This window comes from Pistacia vera, unplaced genomic scaffold (assembly GCF_008641045.1).
Source record: "Pistacia vera cultivar Batoury unplaced genomic scaffold, PisVer_v2 Contig663, whole genome shotgun sequence".
Lineage (NCBI taxonomy): Eukaryota > Viridiplantae > Streptophyta > Magnoliopsida > Sapindales > Anacardiaceae > Pistacia > Pistacia vera.
The window spans coordinates 478,655-492,633 of record NW_022196516.1 but is presented as its reverse complement, the minus strand read 5'-3'; the positions used below and the strand labels follow the sequence as shown (position 1 = coordinate 492,633).

The 13,979-nt window shown below is 33.8% G+C and overlaps 1 pseudogene; it reads right to left on the bottom strand.

The window, feature by feature from the left end:
* Nucleotides 1–1,730: 1,730 nt before the first annotated feature.
* On the bottom strand, nucleotides 1,731–13,885 carry LOC116112533 (annotated as a pseudogene).
* Between the last annotated feature and the right edge of the window lie 94 nt (nucleotides 13,886–13,979).

The following is a 13,979-nucleotide window of genomic DNA, read 5'->3' as shown; positions in this document are numbered from 1 at the left end:
ATCTTCATTTGTCTTGAGTCTTCAGCAAAATTTGTTTCGACATTTTGTTCTTCTCTTCATTTCCCTTAGAGGATTGATAGAGATCCACCAAATTCTTAGGCTTTCGACATGTGCGTGACCAGTGGCCTTTATAACCACTTCATTTATGTTCTGAATTTAATTAGACAGTGCATTCAAAGGTCAAATAATAATAGTGTTATGAAATCTAAAAACATAACAGAGTGCACATGAGTTTACAATTTGCAGTTGGCGTTGGTTGCAAGCTGATGGTTTGTTGTGTTTTTCTTCTTCTTTAAGTATCTGCCAATTCCAAATCCAAACCCGACAATATTATTTTTATGAATTCATGCTTTTCTTTTGCAGTTTTGCCTTTACCTTTTGCTTTCACAGATGATCTTTAGTCTTTTCATTTTGACCCATACAACACAAAACAACAAAACTAAATGAAATATTATGTTAAAATAGATACCAAATATAACTCTCACAAGCATTTCATCAAACATGTTTTAAACAAACCTATCAATCCACCAACATAACAAATCCATCAATCCACCAGCCCCTATTACTACTATTCACACACCAGCACAAACACAAGCAAATCACCAACATACAAGATTCAAAGAGAGTTAAAAAGAGAAGAGAAGAAGTGTGTAGCTTGAGGCTTGAAGAGTTGAAGTCTTGGACTTAAAGCTTGGAGAAGAGAAGAAGAGATCAAGACTCAAAGAGTCAAGAGATGAAGAAAAGAGAGTTGAATTGTTGAAGATTTGAAGAAGAGATGAAGACTGTTGAAGAGAGAACCGAGGAAGAGGAGAAAGAGATTTCCTTTAATTTTAGTTAAACCTCACCAAAACGACATCGTTTTGCCTTAACATTTAATTTTTTTTTTTCCTGCAAAAATTCGACAATAATTTGCATATAATTCGCAAATTATACGGATAAGGTATATAATTCGCAAATTATATGATAGCCCTAATAAAATACGTGAATTCACCTTTTATACAGGAATTCGCATATAAAACGCGAATTTATTAACTAAGCTTGCAAGTTGCAATAAGGCCACCATCGCAGCCTTGCCCTTGCTCGAGGCCACTGTTGTGGCCTCACAAGGCTACGATTATGGCCTCACTTGGGGGCTCATTTTCACAACAACAGGGGTTTAGTGGTTAGAGTATACCTCAGAAGGTTTAGAAAATTTTCCCTTAAACTTTATTCAGCACAAATTAAATTGCTATTCTTTCGCCACTTATTGAGTTTAACCAATTTTCCCCTTAAGATACCTTTGAATAACACTTCCCTTTTCATAGATCAAATGATAGAAACTACATATTGCCGATAAGAGATAAATAGTTTATTCAGATAACTGAGAAGAAAATTATTATGAACTCAAAAAAGTAAAACATTGTATATTCGGCTAATTCACTGATTTTCATGGCTTTACAAAGTTGTCATTAAGTTGCAATATTATACAAATTAGTAATTAATTTTTAAAAAAAAAAAAAAATTATAGAACTACAATTTGTTTAATAACTTTTCCCAAAATTACCAACACCTCATATCTCTTGTGGCACAAAATGATACCAATTGGCAACATTCTGCCTCTAAAGAACTGAAAATCATCTTCTCAAGTAAAATGTTGTCACCTCAATGCTTAAAAGAAATGACCAAGTGATCCGCTTCTGGCATATTTTAATTAAATGGCCATTCTCAAGAGTCAAGATCAAAAATCTTTCGGGATTACATGGCATCCTTAAACTCTCTAACTAGTCAGAACTTGAAAGAATTATACCTTTGCACCGTGCGCTTTTTTGCCTTTTCTGATTTTAGAAAACTTGAACCCAAATTTACGCTTCCTGGATGCTTCAGATTCAACTGTCTCTTTCAGCTTTTCCAGCGCTGAAACATTCAGATCATGAAGAAAGATAAATTGATTTTGACATGGTCCATTAACCAAGCTAAAAGTCTCCATTGACTTGCAAGATGCAAGCAACCCTTCAAGAAGGAGAATCTCACTACCTTTTGCCCTTGATAGGCTAACAAATAAAGATGTAAGTTTGGGAAGGCAACAATAATAATGTGGATTACCCAGTCCAAATTATTTAGACAATAAATAACACAATCAACACAAATATGGCAAATGGTCTAGAGAATAAGCTTGAAACTGTGAAGTGTTAATTATGCATAGAAATAATAGGCAAGAAATTACCAGATATATAAATTGGCTGAAGTGACTCAATTGAACTGGACAGGAGAGAGTGATCGGTACACAAGTTATTGTCAGCTTTTTGTAACATCTTGTTGAAACGCTTTAGCTGAAACATGTAAAAGAGTTAACCATGAGCAGAATTTGCACATAACCCCTTTTGAAAGGCAAATGAAAGCAATTTTATACTGAAATAAGTAATTGGACTTGACAACCCTACCAGATAGAATTGCACTCCATCTATGACTACAAATTTTTAAGGGTTCTAAAATTCAACAGCAAACAATCAAAATTGTCAAATCTATTTTATCATTTTTTATACATTTGATATCACTCCAACAGTTAGCAAAGGTTCAGATCAGGTCAAAGGGTCCTTGAGGTCTGGATTCTACGGAAATAGTTCCAGGTATAGATTAGCCTTGGGTAAAGAACATTTAAGGTAATTCAAAAGATATATTGACATTAAACAACTCATTTAGTGAACCGACTTTGGTTGGAATGAAGAACTGTTTTCTTAGGCTAAGCTTTACAAGAAGTTGATGAGAACCAACCAACTAAATTTCCTGGTTCAATCAATCTCAGTCCAGGAACATTCAAAGTAATTAAAAGAAACACCAATTGTATAGCCCATTTAGTGACAGACTTGGTTGTGATGAAGAACCATATTCTTAGGCTAAATTTTACAAGCAGCTGATTAAAATCCAATAACCCAACAATCTTGATTACCCAGATGTAAGAACTACCAAACTTATAAATCCACAGTTAATATACATGTTTAACATAAACTTAAATACACAGAAAAGGATGTTATTGTTGATCCATGCAGCATGACAACATATATAATTAGAAGGGGTAAAAGTCAAGATGGCAGCATACCTCAAACTTACGCAACAAAGTAAAGCAACGCCCCGTCCGGCCTGCTCTTGCGGTCCGGCCAACTCGATGAATATATGTCTTGATGTATGCAGGCATATCATAATTAATAACATTTCTCACCCCTTCAACATCCATCCCTCGAGTCATTGCATCAGAGGAAACAAGCACTTGTGTCTCCCCCTCACGAAATTGCTTCAGAGTCTTGCTGGAATATGAAAAATTTACATTTACATTACAATACAATATTATCAAATTATTCATATAACCTCTTTGAATCAGCAATCACAGGCATCAATGTGAAGAAAGGGTCATGCATCATAGAATAACTCTAAACTTTTTCCCTTCCCTTCCATGAACAAAAGGATAATACCTTAGCCATTAGATTCAAAAGTCCTCTAAAACAAGAGTCAGCATGAGGTATTAGAACAAGCAAAAGTCATTTTTTATAGATATTTTACATTCTAAGTGGTAGGGTACATGAGAAGAAATGGAAAGGGAATAGAGAAGATAAAAGGGTTGAGTTAAGGCTGATAAATTCTAGTCAGAAGGAACAGATTAAAAGAGTAAGGTATTAATAATTTAAGTAACATTTTATTCATCTTGTTCCACTTTTCTGTTCAATTCCTCTCAATAGTAAAATGAGAATAACAATTTGCATTGCTTCAAAGCTAGTAAATAACATTTTCATATGCAAAAATCCTTGAATATCGCCATGCAGACCAAATGGGACCTGTTACATGCTAAGTCAGCTGGTGAAATAATCATTTTACAGCTGAGGCAATATTATATTGTTATTTTTATTTTTATTATTATTATTTATTGCAAATTTCAAAATTTTTATGGATAAGGCACAGAGGTACTGTAACGCATACTGTTACAATGTCATTTCAAGCCCACATCTCTTACTTAAATCATTTTTTCATAACCAATAAATTTTCCTTGACACATAAAATACAATAGAATAACAATATTTGACGTGTGAAGCACATGGGGAAAATAATGATAACTTGACAACTAAAATATTTTGAAGGGGGATTGCATGTAGGGACACTTTCTAGAAACTAAATTAAAAAGGACACAAGTTTTAAAGCATCAAAAGAGGGCACATTAAAGGTCAAATTCCGTTTAAATGAAGTGAGAGAACAGTATGACGGTAATTAGATATTTTCTACAAAATAAAAAATACTTTGAAAGTTTAGAGATCATTTTCTCATTTGATCACCACGTACTGGTATTTGAAAAAAGAACCAAACATGGCAAGGAAAAAACCCAAAGATTAGTTGAGTGGTTGACCTTTGGTACGATCAAAGGTTCAAATTCTTAAAACCATTTACAATTTTACTAAGCATTATATCCATAAGTTTTCTACTGTGAAGATAAATGTACAGTGGTTCCCATTTTTCAAATTCAATATCTTGTAATGAAAACTTGTGGACAAAGAATACAATAAGAAAAGGAAAAGGAAAACCAACGATTCAGAACTGCATTCAGGACAAAGCAACATGTGCTTGATTTAGGTCTCAAATAAAAGCAATGCCTAAAACAAGTTACTATTGTTTACCCATTAGTAGACCTGGCAAAACGGTATGGACCCGCGGGTCGGTCCGTACCCGGGTAAAAATATAGGGTATGGTTCAATAATTAAACCCGTTTTTGTTTGACCCGTACCCGTACCCGGTCCAATAAATTACGGGTCATGCGGGTGAACCCGTGGGCACCCGCGGGCACCCGTAAACCTTCTATCCTGTTTTGACTTTTGATTCTTTTGACTAATGAGTCATTGAATCCCTAAAACTAAACTAAAAGTAAAAGTCACAGACGCGGCACGCCTCCCTCTTAGCTCTCACGCCGACGCCTCCCTCTCACCCTCCTCCCCGCCTGACGCCCTCCCTCTCACGGAGTCACAGTCATCACGAATCCATCTCATCTCTGATCTCTCGACTCTCAGTCTCAGATCGCCGCGCCGCATCGTCACTTCGTCATCACTCATCCGTCTCTCATCAGTGACAGTCATCGCCTCTCAGTCTCGATTAATATTCATCACTTCGTCACTTCGGTAACGAAATAGAGGCTCAGTCGCTCAGAGAGAGATCAGAAGCGAAGTTCGCAAAAACAGGTTTCTTCAAAAACAAATCATTTTTGATTATTTTATTTTATTTTATTTTTGGGAACCGAATGAATTTTTATTCGAATGAAGAGTTTTTAGGAAGAATTGTTTGAGTTTCTTTCATAGTTGCTTATGTTTGGTTTGGTACAGTTTGATGGACCTTATGGTTTGGTATGTTTTATGTTTCAGTTTGTGCTTGGTTTTAAATTTTGTTGTTTGGTTACTTAGAAGTGAGGAAAGTTATGGAAATGAATTGGAAAGAGTAGAATAGCAATGGATCTTGTTTATGTGTCTCTTTATGGGTTTGTGATGATTGAAATGAACAGAAAAAAAAAAAAATGACACTAATCGAAAGTGAGCGAAATTCTTGAGCAGATGAACTTTAATTGTAGTGCTCTGCTCATTTCTCTGCTCATTTCACTCTTGCTCTGCTCATTTCAGCAGAAGGGTTGTGTTAGGCTTAGTTTAGTTGTGCTGGTTTTTAGTTATCTTAGTTTCATAATGGTGAAAAATCTGGGATTTCAAGTTCATTTTATCACTCAAACATAGTCTGAATAAAACTGAATGACAAATTGAATGTCTGGGAAATTCCCTTCGAAATTAATTGTCTTCTTCTTGCATAAAATTTGACACCTTAAAGCTTAAGCTACAGTTACAATTGATACAGTTTCTGAGCTGACCTGATCTTGCTAAACAAGTGTTTTGACATTGTAGTGCAAGTAGATTTACTGAATAATTTCTGATTAAACTTTAATATGAAGCCAAAATGGGGCTGACTTTGTTCAATCCGATAAATGTCAAGAAGGAAAAGTTGCAGAAGAAATTTATAATAAAATTGAAGTAGTTTCCATGAAAATGGGTTCACTATATGCCAAGTGAGTGCATGCCAGATGGGAAACAATGAAAACTAAATAACAATACATGTGTTCAGTCGTTGAGCTGATCTTTAATTATATAAACTAGTTATGTACCCATGTTTTCTTCATAATTTAATTTTATCAATTCAAAATATTTTATATTGACGTCCTCTTTAATTTTAAATCTGTTTGATAACATGCTATATGAAATTATTCATTTTTGTCCTGATACTATTTAATAAGCTGTTAAATATCTTTTGGATACCCGTTAAACTTCGTTTTTTTTTTTTTTTTTTTAATTCTATATGCCTTAAAATCCTTTGGAATATGAAACAAATTTTGTATAGTTCAATTAACTTATAATTATTCATCAAGTACAAATCAATTATCAAAACACATTCTAATAATTAGATAAAGTAAAATAGAATTCAATTCCCATAAAAAATGAGAAAAATAAGAATATATATTAAAGTTGAAGCAAGATATATATATGGAAAATTGGAAAAAAGGAAAAGGCTAACATACATATAATCCACCTTTGATTCCTTGAAAGGGGTTTCATTTCCAAGGGGGGTTGCTGTTGTGGCCACTGGACCTACACAAATTACACATACATAAAGAATCAACATTAAATTAGATAATTCAGCTGTCTTTCTATAGCCGAGAAAAGTTTATAAAAATCATAAAAACATAAATTTCAAGTTTCTTACATTCCATTTTCTTCTAAATTTCAAGAAATAGTTAGCTCCCATTAACAAATCTTATTAAACACTCCTAAATAATTAAAAGCAACGTTCAAGCAATTTTACCAATCGTTTTTCAATTCATTAAGTAAGTAATACAATAAAGACAGAAAAATCAGCTAAAAATCAGAAAAATGAAAAGCACCCAACTTATTAAACTTGTCTCTAATAACGATTCACATACATATTGCAACAATTACGTAGGTTACTACAAAACTTATTAGACCCTCCTTGGTACAAATGGTGGCAATGGCAATTCCACTCGGTGGCAACTTTCAACTACCATTCCCTCTCCTGCAAATTCGGAAATCAAGCCATAATTAAACAAAAATGAAAAGATAAATTGGTTTATAAGTACAGTGATTAAATGAATATGATATCAGCACTAATTCTTGATGTTTGTTTCTTTATTTTATTGTATTATCCTTTGTTATTTTATTGTATTATCCTTTGAGTGTGTGTGAGAGACCTATATATATATATATATATATATATATATTTTTTTTTTTTTTTTTTTTGTAGTCTCAAGCATTGACATGGCGGATTCAGAAACTATAATACAGATATGGTTAACGTGAGAGCAAGTGACGATGCTTCTAGGGTAATGCCACCTCCTTCTAGTTCTAGTATTCCTACAACTAGTTCTAGAAATAAACGTAAAACATCAAAGTTTGGAATTATTTGAGATATATGTTGAGAATAACACTGAAAGGACTAGGTGTAAGCATGCAGTAAATCTTGCATATGGTAGTGCCACACATGGGACTAAAAATATGACGTCATATACAGAATTGTCCAAAACGTGCCAACCATGATGTAGGGCAATTATTGATTGATCATAATCATAGATTGCAAAGTAGAAAGATTAGTCAAGAGACTTTTCGTGATATATGGCCTTATCAATTATTCAACATAACTATCCATATTCATATGTGGAGAATCAAGGAACAGGAGAGTCTTTCATATGTGTGTAATGAGCTTGTGCATTATTCTAGGAACACCGCTAAGGCGGATTGCTTAAAATATTTGAAAGGATGAAGAAAAAACTAAGCTTGAATTAGGGAGGCTGACAAGTAGAATATGCTAACTTCTGATGTTTGGACTTCTGTACAACTGAGGGATATATTTCTTTGACAGCTCATTATATAATGAGGATTGGGAGTTACAGAATAAATATTGAACTTTTGTCATATTCCTCCTCCACACTCAGGGTTGTTTTGGCAGAAAATTCATGAATTTCTTGCAAGAGTGGGGTATTGAAAAGAAAATTTTCTCAATTACTTTGGATAATGCAAGTAGTAATGATAGGATGGGATATCTTGAGGAACCAGCTTTGTGGCAGAATGCTTTGTTATGTAAAGGTGAATTTTTCCATGTGCGATGTTCTGCACATACTTGAATCTTATTGTTCAGAAGGGTTAAGAGTTGCTAGTTGCTTTGAATAAGATTCGAGATAGTGTGAAATATATTAAAGCAACTGAGGCTAGGAGAATCAAGTTTGGAGAACTTGCTGTACAAATGGGAGTGAAAAGCTCAATGGGGTTGAGATTGGATGTTTCCACTAGATGGAATTCGACATTTTTAATGCTTGATACAGCGTTAATATTTCGTCCCGTGTTTGTGGCTTTGTCAACATAATCCTAATTATATTTTGTCCATCAAATGAAGAATGGATAGGGGGGAGAGGTATGCAAGTTCTTGGAACCATTTAATGATATTACGACTTTATTCTCAGGTTCTAAATATCCTACAGCAAACTTGTACTTGAAATGTGTGTGGGAATTCAATTGCGTTTAATTGAAGAGAGTACGATGAGGATGAGTTGTTAAGAACATGGCAAAACAAATGATCCAAAATTTACAAAATATTGGGATTCTTATAGTTTTGTGTTGACGATTGCAACTATTCTTGACCCACGTCTCAGTTTCAGTTTGTGGAGTACGCTTTCAACAAAGTTTATGATTCAAATACTCCGTACTGAAGTTGGAGACTGTTAAGAATAACTTGCAAAAGCTTTTTCAAGCTTACGAGGCTAGATTTGTAAAGAAGTTCCTGCCTCACCTTCAGTTGTTTCTCCTGCGAGTAGTTTCTACTTCTAGTAGGCGTGTAGATCATTCTTCTTGTAAGTCACTATACTTTTTATTTTTATTTCTTTGATAAATAAGTATTGTTTATTGTTTAATTTTAACTTTTGAAGTTAACTGTTTAAATGATGTAGGATTTTGACAGCTATGAGAGTGTTTTCATTTCCACTAAGAAATCCGAGTTAGATCTTTATTGGAAGAGATGAGTTTGATCGCGTCAAATATCAGAATTTGGATATCCTCATCATTGGAAAATAATCGTGATCGTTATCCGGTACTTACCATGATGGCTCGTGATATCATGGCATACCAATAACATCCGTTGCCTCAAGTCCGCTTTTAGTATTGGTAGTAAAGTGCTCAACAAATATCGAAGCTCCACTTCGACCAAAAAATGCAGAATCTTTGATATGCACTCGAACTTGGCTAATGGATATGAGTTTGAAGGTAACATGTTAACATAATATTCGTATATTTTATTATACTTTTTTAATATTTGTAGTTGATCATTGTTTTGTAGATAATGAGGTGAAAGATGATTCGGATGATGATCTTGATGTGCCATTGACTGTCTCGAGACCGTGGAATCAAGAGACTCTATCACGCCCACTGTGGAATGAACATTTGCTGTCTTAAGAATTTTTTTGTTGAATATTGGATTATGTATTTGTTTATTTTAATTGGTATTTATAGTTTATTGACTTATTTGGTTTGTTTAATGTAATTGTGTATTAGTGATTTTGTATTTGTTTGTTTTGGTTGGTATTTGTAGTTTTGTATTATATGTTATTGTTTGTTTATGTGTTATTGTTTTTTTTTGGTTCATATTTGTTTATATTCTTAATTGAATTGAATTTAGAGTAGTTATTTAGGGGGTGTAATGTAAAAAATTAAAACTGCAGTCATTTTTGGGGGTGTAATTGTCATAATTGAAAACTGTTAGGGGTGAAACTGTCAAAACCGAAAGCTGGAGAGAGAAAAAACGGTCCACCCGCGGGTCCACCCGTACCCGTATAGGGTAGGGCACGGGTCCAAAATATTGGACCCGTATAGATCTACCCGTTTTGGACCCGTACCCGTTTTACCCGTACCCGTTTTACCCGGCCCGTACCCGGCTCACCCACCCGTTTTGCCAGGTCTACCCATTAGTACTAGCAATTCCTCAGCTTATGGCATAATAATAGCAATACATAGCCCTACATGAAAATATGAATTGATTTCTCACAAACAAATCAACCCACCATGTTCATTTGATATAAACCAAAATCTCGATAACACAGGTTCAATTAGTTATAATAAAACTAAAGTGCACACAATAGCAATTCCTTAAAAATCAAAATAAAATTTATGCTATATCAGGAAAAAAAAGTGAAAGGCGCTCCTGTGCAAAACCACCTTCAGTTTCTTCAGATTGAGGAGTTTGCTAAGGTCCTTGTGTTCAAAGGAGGAAGAAGAAGATTTTGAACAGGGCAAGCAGAAGTGAAAATGAAATGCAAGGCCAAGGTAACTAATGAGTTCATACATTATTGTGTTAATAATTTTTTTTTTTTTTTTGGTTACCTCTCTGTGGTACAAATAGAAGTTTCCAGACTATGTTACCTGTACATCATAAACTAATTCCATACATTTTGCATGATTGACTCACATTTCACTAAATTTAAATTAAAGTTGGATATAAGTGTCCTCTTTCTGCCATGTTATACACTTGTATCCTTTCTAATTCCTTTTTTTTAATTAAAAAAAAAAAAAAAATTCTCTATTTTGCAATCACCCCCATTATTAATTATTTCTAATTGAATGCAAATGTTAGTCTCTTCATGCTAAGATCTGTTTCAACCAAAACTGACTAAATAATTTGCATTGATCACGATTCGACCAAATGAGCACACTCCTTCTCAAACTCTTTTCCCTAATCTTTAACAAAAAGTGAAACATAGAGAATTTTGAAAAACTATAAAACGTAATTCTGTTTATCCTAGACCGTCCTAATTTACACAGCAAAACCACACAATCTTCATGTAGCGCTCATGTTTAACACAAGTCTTATGAATAATGAGAAATTCATCCAGAGATTACCTTCTTACAGATTGGTGTTGAAGACCTAAATACTCTCTGATCTTTACTTTCAGATCACCAAAAAAGTTCAGTAAGGTGCATAGCCGATGAGTTGACTCCAAGTGAAGACAATGCACTTCTCCCCTTCTAAACTTTGCAAAAGACCAACCAAATACAAGGGCTTCAGCTTTGACTCGCAAATCTACAAAAAATAAAAATCTAGACACATGAACACAGAGGTGTAAGACCAAATACAAAAACAGGAGAATATATTAATCCTATTCATTATGATTGAATTGTTCTTGACAACATTTCAGAAGCTTGAAATGCCTTGTCCTTTGTTATATAGTCACAAAGCTTCATGCAACATCATATTCTGGATAGAAGAAATACTAATTACTATGGCCATTGTATCAATCAACATAAGAGCTAAACATATATCAAGGAAACCTAGGACATATTTTTAATCAGGTATTTGTTTACGAAAACTCAACTCCTAGTTGAACTCAAGAAGAGATATTGAACTTCTAGATCGTCCAAGTTTTTATACAAATTCTGAAGGTGAAGGGCAACAAAGATCATTTAAGAGATTAACAGGCTAGCACATAACTTTAAATAGAGACAGCATCGCAAATTTTTCAAATTTATTTAGACTATGAACCCTGCCATGAGCTTTCAAGTTTGGATCACACTTCAGAAGGAATATACATTTTCTAAGCTTCATTAGTGATAATGGTATAAACTGCTAAAATAAGAAATTAGTAAAAATTGTTAAACCAACAAGTTAATGGAATATCTGTCATATTTCATAATTCAATAATCATAGTTTTTGGACATGAATTCAAGCCCTGACTTCCTATACAAAAACAGAATCCAAAACTCAGATATTAGAAACAAATTATTATTTATTTATTTATTTATTTATTTTTTGGTAAACACGGTAATTGCCTCTCCCGCGACTCGAACACAAGACTCTTGGGTATAGCTAACCCCGGTGGCTAAAGGGCTTGCCATCCAGCCACGAGGGGAGAGGTAATTAGAAACAATTTTCCTCATAGACAGCCCATAATTTCAGCAGTAAAGTTATGATTTTTCATACCAGTTTGTACGATTCTAATTTATCTGGCAGCTTATAACAACTTTGCCCAGTTGTCAAAAATAAAGGGTGATGCAGATCAAGATGAGCAAGCTTTGCTTGGATCTTGCGTTAATGTAGCAGATAAAACCATCTCCACAAGCCTGGGGTAAGGCTTTTCCTTAAATCCCCTCTCAACACCACTGCAGTAAATATGGAACAATATCCGGACAAGTGTGAATATATCAAGCATTGTAATTTAAAAAATTCAACAAATACGGATTATCTATAAAATAAATTCAGTTTGTTTAATCTTCAAGATAAACTAATGCTTCAACACTATAAAGGAAGTAAACAAACATAGATCTTACCATCTTTTAATGGTTTTTAAGGAACCAAACGTAGAATGATTAAAAGTATTTCCACCACAAAAGTGGCTTTCATAATTAGAGCAAGTCAATTGAAGTACAGTTGGTAGCCAGGCTTGATAGGCCTCCCTAAGCATTCGATCTTTTTCATCAACAACCTAAATAGCATACATATTCAGCATTAGGAATTACTTAAATGAAGTATACTATGATAGTTCACTACAACCAAGCACATGTACAAATAATAATTTGATTCTCAAGATGATAAATGTAATCCTAAAATAAATCGTGATTCATAAATGTAAATCATACTTTATGTTGCTAGCCGATTAAGTGTTACGAGCATTGTTCAGAAACTAGCAAAGACATAGATGGACCAGATTTACGAACACATGCATCACAAATCATTATCAGGTGAAAGTTAGTTAACAAGATTAATAAGTGTTTATTATGTACTACTTATAAAGGCTAGAATCAACAACCAAGAGTAATCAATCTCTTCAACATTTAATAAGAATTAATTATGTACTACATATCAAGGCTAGAATCAACCAAGAGTAATCAATCTCTCCAACAGAAAATCTCTATTAAGTTTCAATTAGATAAAAAAAAAAAATATCAATATAAAAGTTGTAGATAGAAAAGATCAGCATCTTACAAGGTAACATAGATGCTCAAGTTTAAATCCTTTAGTTGTATTGATGTGGTCCATAAGTCTTCCTGGGGTGGTCACCAATATATCTACAGCACTTTGTAAGTCTAGGAAATGATCTTCTGGGACATAACAGATTCCTGCCTCAAGCTAAGGCCTCTTAACAAGATCTGAAATTTCATCAGCAATTGAAGATTTACCCACAGCCAAACCAACAGATAAACCAACCGCAGGTGCAATTGCACAAAAAACTTCTTTGACATGAATCAGAAATACAATAACAAACCCAAATGTAGTTTCAAAATAAGGATATGGCTCCAATGTCAGGCATGCATCAATACCAAATGTTAAACTTGTACAATGTCACAAGACAACAATACAAGTAGATATAAGTAAATCATAAAAGAGGAAAAAGTCCTCGTAACAATATGCATCCCAAGTGGAGAGTCTATAATACCATGGAGATACTACATTAGCAATACCACAAACCAATACATATATTACACCTAGTTTTTCAGCTCAATAATTACCAATCACATAAATTGTGAAGCCAGATGATTGAAAAAGAATTCATAGATGGAATAAATGCATTACCTTATTATGGTAGTCTAGATGTTTTTCTAATTGACAAGTACAACTAACATAAAACATTATTCATTCTCATTAAATGACTAAACTTCTTTTACCTATACTCTCCCATTCATTTAGTACAACAATAGAGTTTGAAATAGTATTATTCTATAAACTTGGGTAATATGACAATACAGATACAGCAATACTGTCCTGAGAAAAATTACCTGCAGGCTGAATCACGAGTAGGCAAAACCACTAAAGCACGTAGACATTTAACAGCACGATTCGATAACATTTACGCTATTAGCAAAGCATGAGCTAAAGTTTTACCACTTCCAATCGGTGAATTGATGCAGAGATCTCGTTCAAAACAACCAGGCCCTATGGTC